Raw genomic sequence first — 17,798 nt, 5'->3', positions numbered from 1 at the left:
TTTAAACAAGAACGCCCAGAAACCTGCTATTGGGACCACCCGGTCTCCAGTCTGCCAAAAATGCCTCATGAACATAACCTTCATCTGCATATTCTATGTAATCATCTCCACTATTATTACCTCCACCAGCATTTTCACCTGAGGTCAGCAAAGAAATAAGTACGTAAAGATATCTATGAGAACATATCCTCAAGACCAATCAATTAGAAAGTTAAATTATAAGGCAAATAACCCAATTCCTAGCCCCAAGCCAAACTCCTTTAACTAGATACTAAACATTTCACACTCACAATTTATCTCTGCAGTAAACTCAAACAGATACTAACATTTTCACACTCACACGCCAAGGTATGAAAGCAATATAATTAACCTCATAAAAAGCCCACATTTGGTAGCTTTTTTATATTGTTATTACAGAATTCTCAGAAATATAACTCATGAACTTAATGCTCATTCTACTCACTGTTGCTATTATACTTGAGTTTATAAAATCATTAAAACATGATGAGGCAAGATCAAGATCAAACCTAGCTGGGAGAGGTCACGTACTCTATAGCCCAAGCAACAAATATGATGATATAATATGAGTGTGCAAATGTCTTTTATTCTTACAAGACACAAAAATAATAATTGTTTGACATATCAAAACTCTTAAATACATGGTATAAAAGAAACATGACTATATGAGTATCACAGGAAGATGTGAAGGATCAAAAGGCAATTTAAAAGTTCCTTTACTTCAAAAGGTAGACTAACTCCTTATCGCCAAGATGCCATTGGCCAAATCAGCAGTTCTGCACCTTTTCCTTAATTCATACAACCGCCTTTTCTCCTTTTTAGCAGCATCTTGCTTATAACACCTCTGAGTTCCAAGGGCATACGCCATTGCCGGCGTAACAAGGCTGGATCCCTATGCGGGACAAGAAATTTCCATACAGACACCCAATCAAGTTTAAAAACCTTCAATCCCTGGATAATTAAAGTTGCATTAAATTCACAGACTCTGAATAGGAGACAATCAGAAGACTCCATAGAAAAAGAAAAAAGCAGATAAAAAAGGCCCAATAAAATCACCTCTGAATACATTCTTCTCTTTGCAGTCAATGGAGAGGTTTTAAACCTCGAACATCCTGCATTGAATAATCAGAGTTTAAAAACATTTTCACCATCAACAAATTATTGCCCAACTGCTATATGATGATAAATACAGGTTCAGTTAATGCCAAACCCTTTCAGCCAAAAAATCTAATTAACCAGTCACTACTTGCAATATTGTACAGCATAACAATACCATCAGCATTTACAAAATCACACACCAGTATTGCCTTTTACCCATTCAACAGCTAGATGATTATTCCACTATTAAGCAGGCAGATCCAATCAGGCTGCTTAGAATTAACAGATTATGACAATATATCATTTCATCACTGGTATCTTTTGGAACAGACTTGTTTAAGTTCAATAGATAACAGCGGTATAATAAATTTTTGGTAATCATGATGTTCTTTAAAACATATGAAAAGAAATATATGAAAGTACGAGATAGAGAGAGCGATACACACAATTGAGTGAGAAAAGGTACAAACCTAGTGTACTTAAGAACTGAGATAAGAATAGATTAATTTTTTTCTTCTAAGCAGATATTATTATATACCTTAATGGGATTTCTGGTGCTTTAGATGAGCAACGATTTTTCTGCCTAACAAATATCTGCCAAACAAAGGAAATGTCAGAGTAAATACAATTATCTCCTATTTACAACAGTAATTCCAACATTAATTCAATCCCAAGAACACTACCTTCAGAATACCATTCGAAGAATATTAAACTGATAAACAATGCAAGTCTTGATCAGCAAGACATTTTAAAAGCTAAGAAGATCATAGTCCAACAACATCCATAATGGAAAAATGCAGCATGGAGTGACCATATCAATCCAACCAACCAAAAACTAAATTCCCTAAAATTAAAGCTCAACCAGAACATTTTACTCATCACAAAGAAATCACACCTTAACCAACATGAAAAGATAATCAGCATTTATAATTATTACCAAGGTAAAATACTAGCTCTCATAACTCAAATGGCATACTCACAGTTCTGGATCAACTAGAACATGCTATTTCACTCACTTTTAGTTGACAATTGAACATCTCTTTACACGTAGACACCAAATCAGTATCTCAAAAGGAATAATATACAGAATGTCACATTATATCAACAAGGAGTTGTGAACCACAGGGAGGGTTAGCAACATTCAGTATGCCATAAATGTCAATGTCCTCTATCATTAGACAACAAAGCAACAACGAAAGCAAAATGAGAGTTTCTCTTAATTATTCACAGCAAATGCTAAGGCTTTTCAAAGAAAAATTTCAAAGTATCACTGCAGTAAATTTATCCTTGAGTAGAGGAGTACCACACTTTTAATGGATGAAAAAAAAAAAAAAAACAATAGTGAGACCTTGAATGCTTCTAGAAAATAATGTTCATGAAATTTTAACTAGGAAGGGTCTTATAAATAGTACTATATATTAACATCATAAGCCACTAGCCAAATAATATTTTAGAAAGCTAGTCACCAGAACACCCCATTTCAGAAGTAAATACTACTTTTCTATACATATAGCAGTTTGGAGGGGGGGAAAAAGAGGAAGGCGACTTGCCTAGTCTTTGCTACGCATATTATTCCTTATTCCTTAGCAGAAAGTGCATGACTATGGACAAGCACATGAAATGACAAGTTTACAGTTTTTTTATAAATAAAAATTACCAGGAAATGTTGTACTTGTTATACAGAAAAAAGGTATAGCTACCTGATGTTTAGTTTTGCAAGGAAGAAAGCGTTGCTGAATTGCCTTCCAGTCTGAATTATATTCCATCATCCCCAGTGCCAACAATCTGTATTAAATTTCATATAACAGAAAAAATTAGAAGAAACGGTTTAGCAAAGAAGTCAGTCAATCACCAAAGAAAAGGCAAAGAAGCATGAAACTCACTCATCCTCTGCATCAGTAAAAAGCCCCGATTTGCAATGGCCATAGAGGGTGGCTTGTGTGGAATAATGATGGATTAAAAAGGGAAAAAACCTCTGCACTAACTTGGAAATTTCCTTAGGGACTAAAGCAACTGATTGCTTTTTGTACTTTCGACAAGTGCAACTGCCAGTGACTTCTTTGTTGGTTGCTCACTGGGAGAAGATGGTACTGTGTTGGTAGATGAGGGAGTTTTTTCTTTGAAGCTTCAGCATTAGCTTGAGCAAATGATGTAAAAGGAAAAGGGAACAAAGGTTCTCTTTCAAGCAAGTATCAGAACTGAATTCCAAACAACGTTTTCGATACTCTTGGATGGCTGTCAGAAAAATAATTAATCAATGTAACAATTTCAAAAGTGAACCTGACAAAAAGCAAATCATTGCAAAATCATGAAGAATAAATTTGATACTTCTACATGACATACCAGTATAAACTTCGTCCAATATTTTCCAGCTAATTTAAGGGAGCTACATCCAGAACAGATAGAACCGGACCACTTACTGATGGCACCAAAAATAGCCCTTTAAAGTTTGAGAAGATGAATCAAAGGCGCTTTGTCCTGGGCCAAACTGGAGGACTGTATCTGGCACAGATGAACAAGTGTAAGGAGGACGGAAGTAAATATCAGGATACGGCTCACTTCTGAATGCTATTGCTTCATCACGTTTGTGAAGCATCTCAAAAATCAATCCTTGAGCTTGGGAGGCAATATGCTGGCGAGAAGAATCAAGAATAGAAAGTGAAAACACTGAATAAGAAGTTGCACATGCTCATGCATTAAACAGTGCAACTGGGCTATCTGATGTGGAGTGAGCCATTGATTAAGTATCTTCTGCTGTGAAGATATGCAGGTTGGAGCAGTCCCAGGTATCAAAGTTTTCCCATTAACAGAAGGGAAAGGGACAACTGGCAGTACATTAGGCAAAACTGGTAAGAGGGGACGCAATGGCCTCTTGTCTGTTCTAGAAGCTTCTTTTTATATTGTGCAGAGGCTTTTTGGCGTCTATTCTGCCTAGTCTCTGGCCGTCGTCCAGCGCTCACTTTTTCGGTTTCTCTGTTATACCTTCATCATAGTCACTCTCAAGCATCTCTTCAAGTCTATCTAAATTGCATCAATATCTCATCTTCATCATCATATTTTCATTCCCTTGGGTTGACAGCATCACCATCTTCACCCTTCAATACAGCAGCAAGGAACTTCCGATACTCTTCTTCATCGTCAACATTTTGAAGGTCATCATCATCATCTGTTTCCTGAAGAAATGCCTCAAGCTCATCAAGTGTGAAACTTGCAAGTGAATACCGGCCTAGTGCGCCTACAGATGGCATCCTCATCATCTAAATCCATCATGGGCTTCAACAAGTTTGTAGTATTACCCAGATCTCCTACCATGCCTTATAACCTCAACCCACTGCTTATTGAGTCATTCTCCTTTTCCCAACAGCTTCTGCTTCTGATTGAGAGATTAATAAAGATTTTCTCTTCTTAGTTTTTCTAGGAACATCCATTCTGCGTTCAGTTTTTTCACATGGTCCTTTAGAAGAAACTTTCGCTTGCATCGTGATTTCCTCCTCAGCATGGTCAGAATCTCCAAATTTCAGAGCTCAAGCTTGAAGAAGCTTCTGGTGAAGGAGTTCTTTCAAAAGGGATTAAAATCTACATCTTCTTCCTCATCCTCTTCTTCATCCTCATCCTCAGGATTCATGGACCTATACTGGCATCTGGCGGTGTATCATGTTCACTAACACACCCAACCTCAGTCAATTGTTGATTTGCAGTCAAAGGCATTTTGGACAAAGAAATATACTAATAGCAGATAATAACTTCAAAGATGTCTATAATTGCTAACAGATGCAAGCATCCATGAGAAGACAATCAAAGCATCACTTGCCACCCTGAACCAAGTAAAGAAAGCATAAATGAACAACAATTTGTAAAATACACCAATTAACAATCAACGCTACCATGCACGTGCACATCTTCATCCTAAATTGCACATAAATCTCAGTGACATCAACAATTAAAAAAGATAATAATAATATTTCCAATCAGCCAACTAATATTTCTACATCCAGACATAACAAGAAATCCTCCAAACTCAATTAGCAAACTTAAGTTCAAAACTAGACCCAAAAATGAATCTTCTACAAATACACAAAATAAACCTAATTGAAATTTCCAATAATCAAGGAATGAAAGTCACTAAGCCCCACACAATAAATATTTCAAATGGGTTTCTTCCTGACACTCAGTAGAGATGTCAAAAACTGAACTTAATAAAAACCCATAAAAATAAAAATAAAAAAAAAGGCCAAAACCTTCAAATGTCCTCCTATTTCCAACAATAGACAACAAAAAACAGCACTCATACAAAACCCCACTAAAGTAAACACATTAAATCCAATAAAAAAACCATTATTCAAAAAACAGTTAGACATTGAGAGTTTTTATCTCGATCATTTTCCGTAACCTTTGAGGGGGAAGGGGAAAACACTGACATAAAAGTCAGCCTTTGAGTAAAAGTCTGTGCGTATTGAACCATAAAATGGGAAGCTCACTTCGTCCAAAATTTTGGAACCTATTGGAACTAGAGTGAGAGAATTAAAAATCAGTTGTCAACAAAAACCACCGAAGGAAGAGGGGTAAAACACTGACATAAAAGTCAGCTTATAAGTAAAAGTCTTGTGCGTATTGAACCATAAAATTGGAACCTCACTTCGTTCAAAATTTTGGAGCCTAGAGAATTAAAATCTCAGTTGTCACATGAAAAACACTTGAAGAAAGAGCTTCAAATCTGCCCCTTTTCCCTCACTTTCTAAATTACCCCTGAATTATAATAATAATCAAACTATGTGCTGCCATTAAGAGAGAATGTGCTCTAAACCAATAGTCAAACGTTTAATATGCCCTCATTTTCACTCACTTTCTGGACAACAAAAAGGAAATTCACATAAGAGAACAACTAAAATACACTAAATGCATAAACCCATAAAACCCAAAAACAGATAAACAATTCCATAATCCCTCGTCTCAAGCAATTCTAAAAGCAAACAAATACTTAACAGTTAAGAAAAATAAAAAACAGAAAAACACGCAAACTTCCCCTTGCATTAAACTTTCCGCAAGCACCACGCAAGCAACTCCAGCAGACACCAATTTTCCGCTCATTTTCAGTAACTTTCTCAAGAAAAGAGAGAGACAATGCTAGGGAAAACAAAAGAATAAAATAGCTCATTCCTCCTTCAGAACCCCTCACAATTAACCCTAACTAAACACACACTCAAACAATTCCAACAAACGCAAAATCCCTTCCTATTCCGCAACTTCCTCAGAACACCACACATCCTCCACTACACAAAACATTCCGCACAAACCACCAATTATCCCTCTAACTTTCTGGGAAACAAACAGAAACAGAAACCAAAAGCGGAGAAAAGGAAATGCTCACTTCTTCCTTAGATCGGTGGCCGTAGAAGGCCGCAACCGTGGGCTCAAGCAAGGCGACGTCAATCGGCTGGCTCAAATCTCGAGCTTCTCGGCCGCCATGGCGGTGAAATGAAATCGATAGTAATCTCAGTTGCAAAGACAACACTGTCGAGAGACAAGCGACTGCAAGTAGTAAACCATAGAAGGTGTACGGACGAAAGCGAAACCCTAAGAGAGAGAAAAACGAAAACAAAAAATAAAAAGAGAGAAATTCGAAAAAGGAAGACGAAAGATTTTGATTCGAGTGGTGTGTAGAGAGAGAAAGGAAGAGAGAGAGAGTGTGAGGAAGAGTCCACAGACTCACAGAGGGTTTTATAGAGACAGAGCGAGAGAGGGAAGAGATGGGAGAGAGCTTAAAATGAAGCACAGGGAGGAGAATGAGACTTTGATTGTGTTTTATTTACGATTTTGCTGCTTTTCTTTTTTTAAATGTTTTTTTAATTAATTAATTTTTTAATTTAGAGGAGGATGGGGGTTTTGGGCGGGTTTGAAGAGAATCAGGGTAGCGGATAGAATCGGAATCGGGGTAGAATCGGAACCAGAACCAGTACTGTGTGAGTAGGTTTCGGTTTCAATTTTTTGGAACCGATACTATGCGGTTCTGGTTCCGTTCTAGTTCCGGTTCTTGTGTGGAGAAACCGGAACCTGTAAAAAGGTACCCAGTTTTAAACTGTAAGGGGTACCCGTTTGGAACCGATTTTTGGAACCTGTAAGGGGTACCCAGTTTGGAACCGATTTTTGGAACCTATTTGGAACCTGTTTTGAAACCTGGACTACAATGAAATATTTGTGAAATGTGATAAGGAGGGTTTCTATTATTTTACATATAAAAAATTTAAAATAGAAAAAGTTAAATTTTTAGAATAACCTAATTAAATAAATATACGAATACAATTATACTTATTACATATAAATTACACCATATTAAAAGCTTAATATATTATAATACATTAATATTAAGTTTGATTAATTAAGTGAATAATTGGAATTATGATCCAATTAAAAGTGTTTACATTTTTAATGTTATTAATAGAATTATTTTGAATAAAATAGTATATTGATTGAGTAATAATATATTAGTTATTTACTTCAATTATCAAGTTCTAAGTAATCTATAATAAATAGTAATAATTAATATATATGATAAATTGATAACATTAATAAATTTAATTACTAGTTTAATATCAATTTAATCATTATAACATTACATTTAGTTAAATAATTATTAATTAATTATAATTTATAATATTATTTAATTGATTTATAGTATAATTAATTATTGCATTACATTAATTGATTACTACTTAATTAATTGACTTATAAGTTATAACTTTAGTATATTACTTAATTAAATAATTAGAAATTTAATTAATTATAGCATTACATTATAGATTTATAGTATAATTACTTAGTCAATTAACATTTTATTATAAACATTATACAAACTTAATTAATAATTAAATTTTAATAATTATAATAACATTAAAAATTTGTAATATAATTATATAGTTAATCACTATAACATTACATATAGTAGATTATATAATTAATTTAAACATTACATAATTAAATGATACTAGATCATGACATTATATTATAAATATTACTAATTACTATTTACTACATAAACTTAGTAATACTTAATTAATGCTTAGAAATTATATTAACATCGATTACGTAACTAATTGTATCAACATTATAAAAATGATTACTTAATTAATTAATATTCTATTATAAACAATTAATTATAATACTATATTAAATACTTATAGTATGATTACTTAATTCATTGTTAACATTTCACTATTTCATATAGTATGATTAGTTGATTACATAATTAATTAAATATTACATAATTAGATGATTATTTAATTGACTATAACATTAATTATAAACATTAATTATAACATTATTACATTATATTATATTATATTATATTAGATCACTTAATTAATATAGTATTACATAGTTAAATGATTACTAATTAGTTATAAATTAAACATCACATATAAACATTAGTAATTACTACATTATTATTATACATTACTTAATTAAATGATTAAAATTTTAATTAATATAATATAACATTAAAGATCTATAATCTGATTACTTAATTCACTAAATATTACATTATAGTATGAACAATAATTAATTATAACATTACATAATTAAATGATTACTTAATTGATATGAGTTATGATATTATGTTTAAACATTAGTAATTACTAATTTACTACATAAACATTAGACATTACTTAATTAAATGATAGAAATTTAATTAATTATAACATTACCTTATAAACATTTCATTATAAACATAATAAGAAACATTATAATTAAATAATTACTCAATTAAATTATAACATTATATTACCTTATATTATATCATACTTAATTATAGCATTACATAGTTAAATGATACATAATTAGTTATGAATTTAACATTACATTATAAACATTAGAAATTTACTATTTATTACATTGTTTAATTAAATGATTAAAATTTAATTATATAAACATTACCTTATATATTATAATTGATTACTACTCAATTATAACATCCATTATAACCATTAGTATTAATTAAATAATTTGAAATTTAATTATATAATATTAAATATAGATTTATAGTATGATTATTTAATTCATTATATAACATTATAAATAATTTACAATACTTAATTAAATGATAACAATTTAATTAATTATAATATTACATTATAATAAACCCTAAACCCAATAGCATATTTGTTAGGGGTGTATTTGTAAACTTTTAAGGATTTTTGTCATTTTTTAAACTAATAGGGGGTAATTGTTTTTATAGGGTACCCCGGAAAGAACGGAACCTGCATTTTAGGTTCTGGTTCCTTGAATTGAAGAACCTGCACTGCGCGATTCGGTTTCGGTTCCTTTTTTTGGGAACATGCACTGTGCGGTTCCGGTTCCAGTTCCCTTGGAAAATGGAGGGTACCCGGAACCGCTCACCCTCTAGAAGAGATGTTTGGTTGCAGATTTAGGGAGGTACATAGGGTAACGTAACCTGAGTTGTTAAATCTATTTGGTCCATGAAGTATGGCAAAGCAACATAAGATCCAGTAAAATCTGATAATAACACTTAGGGCCTGTGGTAGGTTATTTAAAAAATGTTATTTTGAAAAACATTTGAATATGATAAGACATGATTGAATAAAATAGGATAGGGTTCTGAGAATGTGTTTTGTATAATTGAAAATTATGTAGAGTTGGATAAAATACTGAATAATTGTTTGGATTTTATGAAAACATTTTCTGAAAATTTAAATTATTTTAACTCCCTACATTATTAATTTAGATAAACACCCTCACAATAAAACTTTAAAATTTAACAAAAACACCCCCATAATAAAACTTTAAAAATTAACAACACCCCCCCCCCCCCCACCACAAAAAAAAAAAAGAAAAATAAAGTTGTCAACGCGGCCAAAATATGGCTATCGTCAACGGCAATCTGGTCATCAACGAAGGCCGGATTTTGGGCATAAATCTTGCCGGAAACTATAAGATCTATGCAAACCGACTAAATCCAGCCGATTGTGCATCGCTTTGGCGGTGTTTGTTGGCGGTCGTCAGTGGCTTGGGTGGGTGGGTGGGGTGTGTTTTGTTAATTTATAAATTTTTTATTGTGAAATGTAATTATTTTTAGTTGAATAAAGTTGGAAAAAAGTTATAATAGGATAATAAAAAACAAGTCCGACCCACTTTTCATTTTCAAAAAAAAAAAATCTTATTTGATTCGGATTAATTTCCAAAATAATGATCACAATAAGTAAAAAATACAATATTCTTTTTTTTTTTCAATCCAAATAGGATAACAGAAAAATGATTCTAAAGAGTGAAAAAACAGGGGTTATATTATTGGAAGGTGGCACCTTTTTTCGTCTTTATAAAAGTCTAAAATACCCCTAATATTTTCTAATGTAAATGAATAAAATTAATAAAATTATAAAACAAATAAATGGCTCCTAACTGCAAATTTGGTAAAAATTAAGAACAATTTCATTGATTTTAAGAAAAATAAAAATTAACAAATTAAGGATATGTAGACTAAAAAAAAAAAAAAAAAAAAAACCAAAGGTTTATATCTGATAAGAACCTAAATACTTGAGGGATCAAAATGGATTTATTATAGTGTAAAGTTATTGTTGTATGAGATTAGAGAGTTTATAACAATTTCCTCTTCAAGGTTTAGAGAAAGAACAAATGAACCAAGGGTTTCCAAAGGTAATAGATGTACACAAAGTCAATTACTTTTGATGTCATAGTTCTTGGTTGTGAAGATACATTGTTAGGTGTTCCCTTTTTTTTTTTTTTTTCTCATTGAGGTTGAATCTAATATGTGCTCGAAAGATAGTTGTCTATATACGATAAGGGATGTATGGATTATCGAGAAGAGGAGTCGTGATGGTCTCCCTCAAACCAACTGAATCCCATGAGTGAATACAAAGTTAGATCTCACCTGAATGTCCCAAATAAAAGCTCCAATAATTTTATCTAATATATTTTTTTATTTATATATAAAAATTTGAAAAAATAAAAACTAAAAAGAAGTTGAAACTTTGTTTCAAAAAGATTTTAACATCATTTATCTTATTATATAGAGGGAGAGGTATAAATGACAGCTTAAAATTGAAGGAGAGGGAAAGAATGAGATTTTTAATTGTGGTTTATTACATTTTTTTTAAATGTATTATTAATTTTAATTTAAGTATGAGGATGGTTTTGGGTTTGGGTGTGTTTGGTTGCGGGTTTAGGGATGTACGTGGGTGGCATAGGATTTTATGGGATTACAGTAGGCCAACGGGGATCTTTTTAGACTTTTGGCGTTTTGTGGTGATTTATTAATAAGGAGAGAGTGTATTATTGTGTGATATTGACAAATGTTGAATGCTCCGGTCTTTGGGGGAAGTGGTATTAGTATTATCAAAAAAAGTAATAATAAAATATTATTATTTTAAAAATATTATTTTATATTTTTTAATTTTTTTAATTTTTTAAATTTGTTAATTTAACTAAATACTCTTAATATTTTTTTTTTAGAAATTACAAAAATACTCTAACTAACCTCCAACGGTGGTGGTTGACTGTCCGTATTTAATGGGCAGATTGGAAGTATTTTGTTAATTTTTAATATTTATTATAAAATGTTTAGTAAATAAATAAACATAAGGGATATTTTGTTAATTTTCAAATTCTACATTGTAATACTCGTCAATTAATTTTTTTTCAAAAGATTATTCTAAAAACTATCAGAATAATGAACCAAACGGAATCGAAACTTTTATGAACATTTTTAATATGTATTATTTACGACAAATTTAGCTGTAAACTCAAGTGATTACGAAACTAATTTTAATAAATAAATTTACATTGTATAAACTATATTGTATTTTAGCATTTTGAGAAGGATTATCCTATATATTTTATAAAATATTAGACTATTTTTTCGACCTAATACAATCTAATAAACTTGACAACCACAGTGGAGATAATTATTTTTAATAATTACCAACAATTTCTAAACCGTTAGATAATAAATTGAATCTACATATATCAAATCTCGTACATGATGATTAAAACAATTTATAAAAGTGTTAATATTTTAGTGTTTGATAATACAGTTTAGAGACAGTATTTTAAATTAAAACAACTAAATACATTAAATAATATAAGTACTTTGAATGAAATTTATTGTAAGGCATTGGTTATACATAGCATGTGAGTTACATTATTTAATTAATAAATTGTACCATATTTATATTTATGTAACGGTTCATAACCTGTCATTAAGAGATTTACAATTTTATGACATTTATAGATAATTATTTGTATTTAAATTAATGAATTAAAATTTAAAAGGGTTCTTTTATTTATTTTGAAAAACAAAAAACAAAATAATTTTTTTATTTTAATGTTGGTGACAGCCAAGAAAATAGATTTGATTTGATGAGTCATGTAGGAAATTATGGAAGATTAAATATTATTAATTCGCTTCATTTATTACAGTTGTTAGACATCTCCAACCCATTGCACCAATTTAGTGCAAAATGCACCAAATTAGTGTAAAATTTGGTGCAAAACATTATTCCCTCTCCAACCCATAACACCAAATATTGCACAAAAAAGAATATTCCTTAGAATATTCTTTTTTCTTTTATTGTAATAATCAACCATAATCTATTTCACTCATTTTTTGTATATTTAATTAAATATGGGAATGATATTTATTAAATATAATTATTTTGAAAATATTACATTTAATAGAATTAAGCATTTATTTAACAAATAAACATTACATTTAATATAGAAAAACATACATCTAATATAAAATGATACAAAAAAAAAAAAAGATGGGTTATCTATTCAAGTTTTTTCAAATTTTGATGATCTTACTGGATCGGAACAATCTTACCTATCTAAATTTTATTTTAGTTTATGTTGTATTTTCTTTTAATTTTAGTGGTTTTAAATTAGTGTTAATTTTTATTTGAGTTATTGTAGTTTAATATTTGCATTGAATAAAGTTCTATTTTTAATTTTTCATCATTTTTTAATTTATCATTATTATAAATTTATTATTATAAATAATAATCAAATTAAATAAATACAAATACTCAAATTTGTGTGTGATTTTTGGTGTAAAATTTAATACTCAAATTAACTTAACAAAATTAAAACAAAAACAAAAAAACCAAAATTTAAAATAATATAAATTTTTTTGCTACAGTACCGCGCCATTTTGGCGCAGCACTGTAGCACTGCGCCAAATGGCGCAGTATTTAGCGTGGGTTTTTGGTGTTTTTTGCACCATTTTGGCGTGGGTTGGAGATGCCCTTAGGGTATCTCCAATCCACGCTATTTTGGTGTGAAAAACGCCAAAATAGCGTGAAATGCTGCTCCAATGCAGAGCTATTCGCTGCACCAATTTGGTGTAGATGAACAGTATTTGGCATGGCACTGTTCACCCACACCAAATTGGCGTGGTACTATTCATGCAGCAAAAAATTTTATTTATTTATTTGAATTTAAGTTAATATGATTATTATTTATATTAATATTTATAATAATAAGTTCATAATAATGATATAATTCAAAAAATGATTAAAAATTAAAAACAAAACTTTATTCAATGCAAATATTAAACTACAATAACTCAAAATAAAAATTAACACTAATTTAAAAACACTAAAATTTAAAAAAAAATACAACATAAACTAAAATAACAAATTAGTATTTCGGTAGATTAATTTCGGATCCTGTAAGATCATCAAAATATTAGAAAGAACATAGGCTCACCATGCTCTTCAAAATACATTAATTGATCATTTGTGGGAAGAACATACTAATTCAGAAAATTAAATTACTATCAATATAGAATTTTACTTTTGTATTGTTGTTGTTTTTTTTTTTTTTGGTATCATTTTATATTATATGTAATTTTTTTTTGTATTAAATATAATGTTTATTTGATTAAATAAATGCTTAATTTTATTAAATTAGTATAATTTTTAAAGTAATTATTATTTAATAAAAATATCATTCTTAATATTTAATTAATGTATAAAAAATAATGAGTGAAATAGATTAATTATTGGTTATTACAATTAAAAAAAAGAATATTTTAAGAAATTTTTTTTTTTTGTGTAATATTTGGTGTAGTGAATTGGAGATGTAATAGTATTTTACACAAAAAAAAAATCAGACCGATTTAATGCAATGGGTTGGAGATGATCTTAGTAGCCGTGAGTCCGTTACCGTGCCGTGACTGTAGAAAATTATTTGCTGATTGACATTGGCCATTGGCGAACGTATAGAAAATATTCACTGTGGTCAACAAAGGAGATTCTAGATTCACGGGTTTGTGAAATTCGGATATGACTTGTGATACCTGTCTCCACGTTATTGGATCCCAGATCATATTGAAGATTCAAATAAATTCAAAAGGGCACAAGAAGCTCAAGTCTTTCAATTAAGGCCCAAAACATAATGCCATGTAAGTGGGGCGTGGGCTGGATTCTGCAAAAGCTAACCTGAAGTCAGTATTATTATCCCTTCGAGGTGTGATAAAAAAAAAAAAAAAAAAAAATTCCTATATGAGATTTTAAAAATTACAAAAATTTATTTATTATAAAGTTTTAAGGGTTAAAATAAATGGTTNTCCCCAAGAACACTACCTTCAGAATACCATTCGAAGAATATTAAACTGATAAACAATGCAAGTCTTGATCAGCAAGACATTTTTAAAAGCTAAGAAGATCATAGTCCAACAACATCCATAATGGAAAAATGCAGCATGGAGTGACCATATCAATCTAACCCAACACAAAAACTAAATTCCCTAAAATTAAAGCTCAACCAGAACATTTTACTCATCACAAAGAAATCACACCTTAACCACACATGAAAAGATAATCAGCATTTATTAATTATTATCAAGGTAAAATACTAGCTCTCATAACTCAAATGGCATACTCACAGTTCTGGATCAACTAGAACATGCTATTTCACTCACTTTTAGTTGACAATTGTAACATCTCTTTACACGTAGACACCAAATCAGTATCTCAAAAGGAATAATATACAGAATGTCACATTATATCAACAAGGAGTTGTGAACCACAGGGAGGGTTAGCAACATTCAGTATGCCATAAATGTCAATGTCCTCTACTCATTAGACAACAAAGCAACAACGAAAGCAAAATGAGAGTTTCTCTTAATTATTCACAACAAATGCTAAGGCTTTTCAAAGAAAAATTTCAAATGTATCACTGCAGTAAATTTAATCCTTGAGTAGAGGAAGTACCACATCTTTTAATGGATGAAAAAAAAAACAATAGTGAGACCTTGAATGCTTCTAGAAAATAAATGTTCATGAAATTTTAACTAGGAAGGGTCTTATAAAATAGTACTATATATATACATATCATAAGCCACTAGCCAAATAATATTTTAGAAAGCTAGTCACCAGAACACCCCATTTCAGAAGTAAATACTACTTTTCTATACATATAGCAGTTTGGAGGGGGGGGAAAAAGAGTGAAGGCGACTTGCCTATTCTTTGCTACAGCATATTATTCCTTTATTCCTTAGCAGAAAGTGCATGACTTATGGACAAGCACATGAAATGACAAGTTTACAGTTTTTTTATAAATAAAAATTACCAGGAAATGTTGTACTTGTTATACAGAACAAGGTATAGCTACCTGATGTTTAGTTTTGCAAGGAAGAAAGCGTTGTTGAATTGCCTTCCAGTCTGAATTATATTCCATCATCCCCAGTGCCAACAATCTGTATTAAATTTCAATATAAACAGAAAAATTAGAAGAAACCGGTTTAGCAAGAAGTCAGTCAATCACCCAAGAAAAGGCAAAGAAGCATGAAACTCACTCATCCTCTGCATCAGTAAAAAGCACCCGATTTGCAATGGCCATAGAGGGTGGGTTGTGTGGAATAATGATGGATTAAAAAAGGGAAAAAACCTCTGCACTAACTTGGAAATTTCCTTAGGGACTAAAGCAACTGATTGTTTTTTGTACTTTCGACAAGTGCAACTGCCAGTGACTTCTTTGTTGGTTGCTCACTGGGAGAAGATGGTACTGTGTTGGTAGATGAGGGAGTTTTTTCTTTTGAAGCTTCAGCATAGCTTGAGCAAATGATGTAAAAGGAAAAGGGAACAAAGGTTCTCTTTCAAAGCAAGTATCAGAACTGAATTCCAAACAACGTTTTCGATACTCTTGGATGGCTGTCAGAAAAATAATTAATCAATGATAACAATTTCAAAAGTGAACCTGACAAAAAGCAAATCATTGCAAAATATGAAGAATAAATTTGATACTTCTACATGACATACCAGTATAAACTTCGTCCATATATTTTCCAGCTAATTTAAGCGGAGCTACATCCAGAACAGATAGAACCGGACCACTTACTGATGGCACCCAAAAATAGCCCTTTAAAGTTTGAGAGATGAATCAAAGGCGCTTTGTCCTGGGCCAAACTGGAGGACTGTATCTGGCACAGATGAACAAGTGTAAGGAGGACGGAAGTAAATATCAGGATACGGCTCACTTCTGAATGCTATTGCTATCACGTTTGTGAAGATCTCAAAATCAATCCTTGAGCTGGGAGGCAATATGCTGGCGAGAAGAATCAGAATAGAAAGTGAAAACACTTGAATAAGAAGTTGCACATGCTCATGCATTAAACAGTGCAACTGGGCTATCTGATGTGGAGTGAAGCCATTGATTAAAGTATCTTCTGCTGTGGAAGATATGCAGGTGGAGCAGTCCAGGTATCAAAGTTTTCCCATTACAGAAGGGAAAGGGACAACTGGCAGTACATTAGGCAAAACTGGTAAGAGGGGACGCAATGGCCCTTTGTCTGTTCTAGAAGCTTCTTTTTATATTGTGCGAGGCTTTTGGCGTCTATTCTGCCTAGTCTCTGGCCGTCGTCCACGCGCTCACTTTTTCGGTTTTCTCTGTTATACCTATCATAGTCACTCTCAAGCATCTCTTCAAGCTCTATCTCAAAATCTGCATCAATCCTCATCTTCATCATCAATATTTTCATTCCCTGGGTTGACAAGCATCACCATCTTCACCCTTCAATACAGCAGCAGGAACTTCCGATACTTCTTCATCGTCAACATTTTGAAGGTCTCATCATCATCTGTTTCCTGAAGAAATGCCTCAAGCTCATCAAGTGTGAAACTTGCAAGTGAATACCTGGCCCTAGTGCGCCTACAGATGGCATCCTCATCATCTAAATCCATCATGGGCTTCAACAAGTTTTAGTTACCCAGATCTCCTACCATGCCTTCATAAACCTCAACCCCACTGCTATTGAGTCATTCTTTTTCTCCAACCGTTCTGCTTCTGATTGAGAGATTAATAAAGATTTTCTCTCTTAGTTTTTCTAGGACAACTCATTCTGCGTTCAGTTTTTTCACATGGTCCTTTAGAAGAAACTTTCGCTTGCATCGTGATTTCCTCCTCAGCATGGTCAGAATCTCCAACAATTTCAGAGCTCAAGCTTGAAGAAGCTTCTGGTGAAGGAGTTCTTTCAAAAAGGATTAAACTCTACATCTTCTTCCTCATCCTCTTCTTCACCTCATCCTCAGGATTCATTGGACCTATACTGGCATCGGCGGTGTATCATGTTCACTAACACACCCAACCTCAGTCAATTGTTGATTTGCAGTCAAAGGCATTTTGGACAAAGATAACTATACTAAGCAGAT

The 17,798-nt window shown here is 31.5% G+C and overlaps 1 pseudogene; it reads right to left on the bottom strand.

Annotated features, from left to right (window-relative positions):
• Nucleotide 1: 1 nt before the first annotated feature.
• LOC116146605 lies at nucleotides 2-17,330 on the bottom strand (annotated as a pseudogene).
• Between the last annotated feature and the right edge of the window lie 468 nt (nucleotides 17,331-17,798).

Source organism: Pistacia vera, unplaced genomic scaffold, assembly GCF_008641045.1.
Source record: "Pistacia vera cultivar Batoury unplaced genomic scaffold, PisVer_v2 Contig48, whole genome shotgun sequence".
NCBI lineage: Eukaryota > Viridiplantae > Streptophyta > Magnoliopsida > Sapindales > Anacardiaceae > Pistacia > Pistacia vera.
The sequence above is the reverse complement of the archived record's forward strand: the minus strand, read 5'-3'. Positions and strand labels throughout refer to the sequence as shown.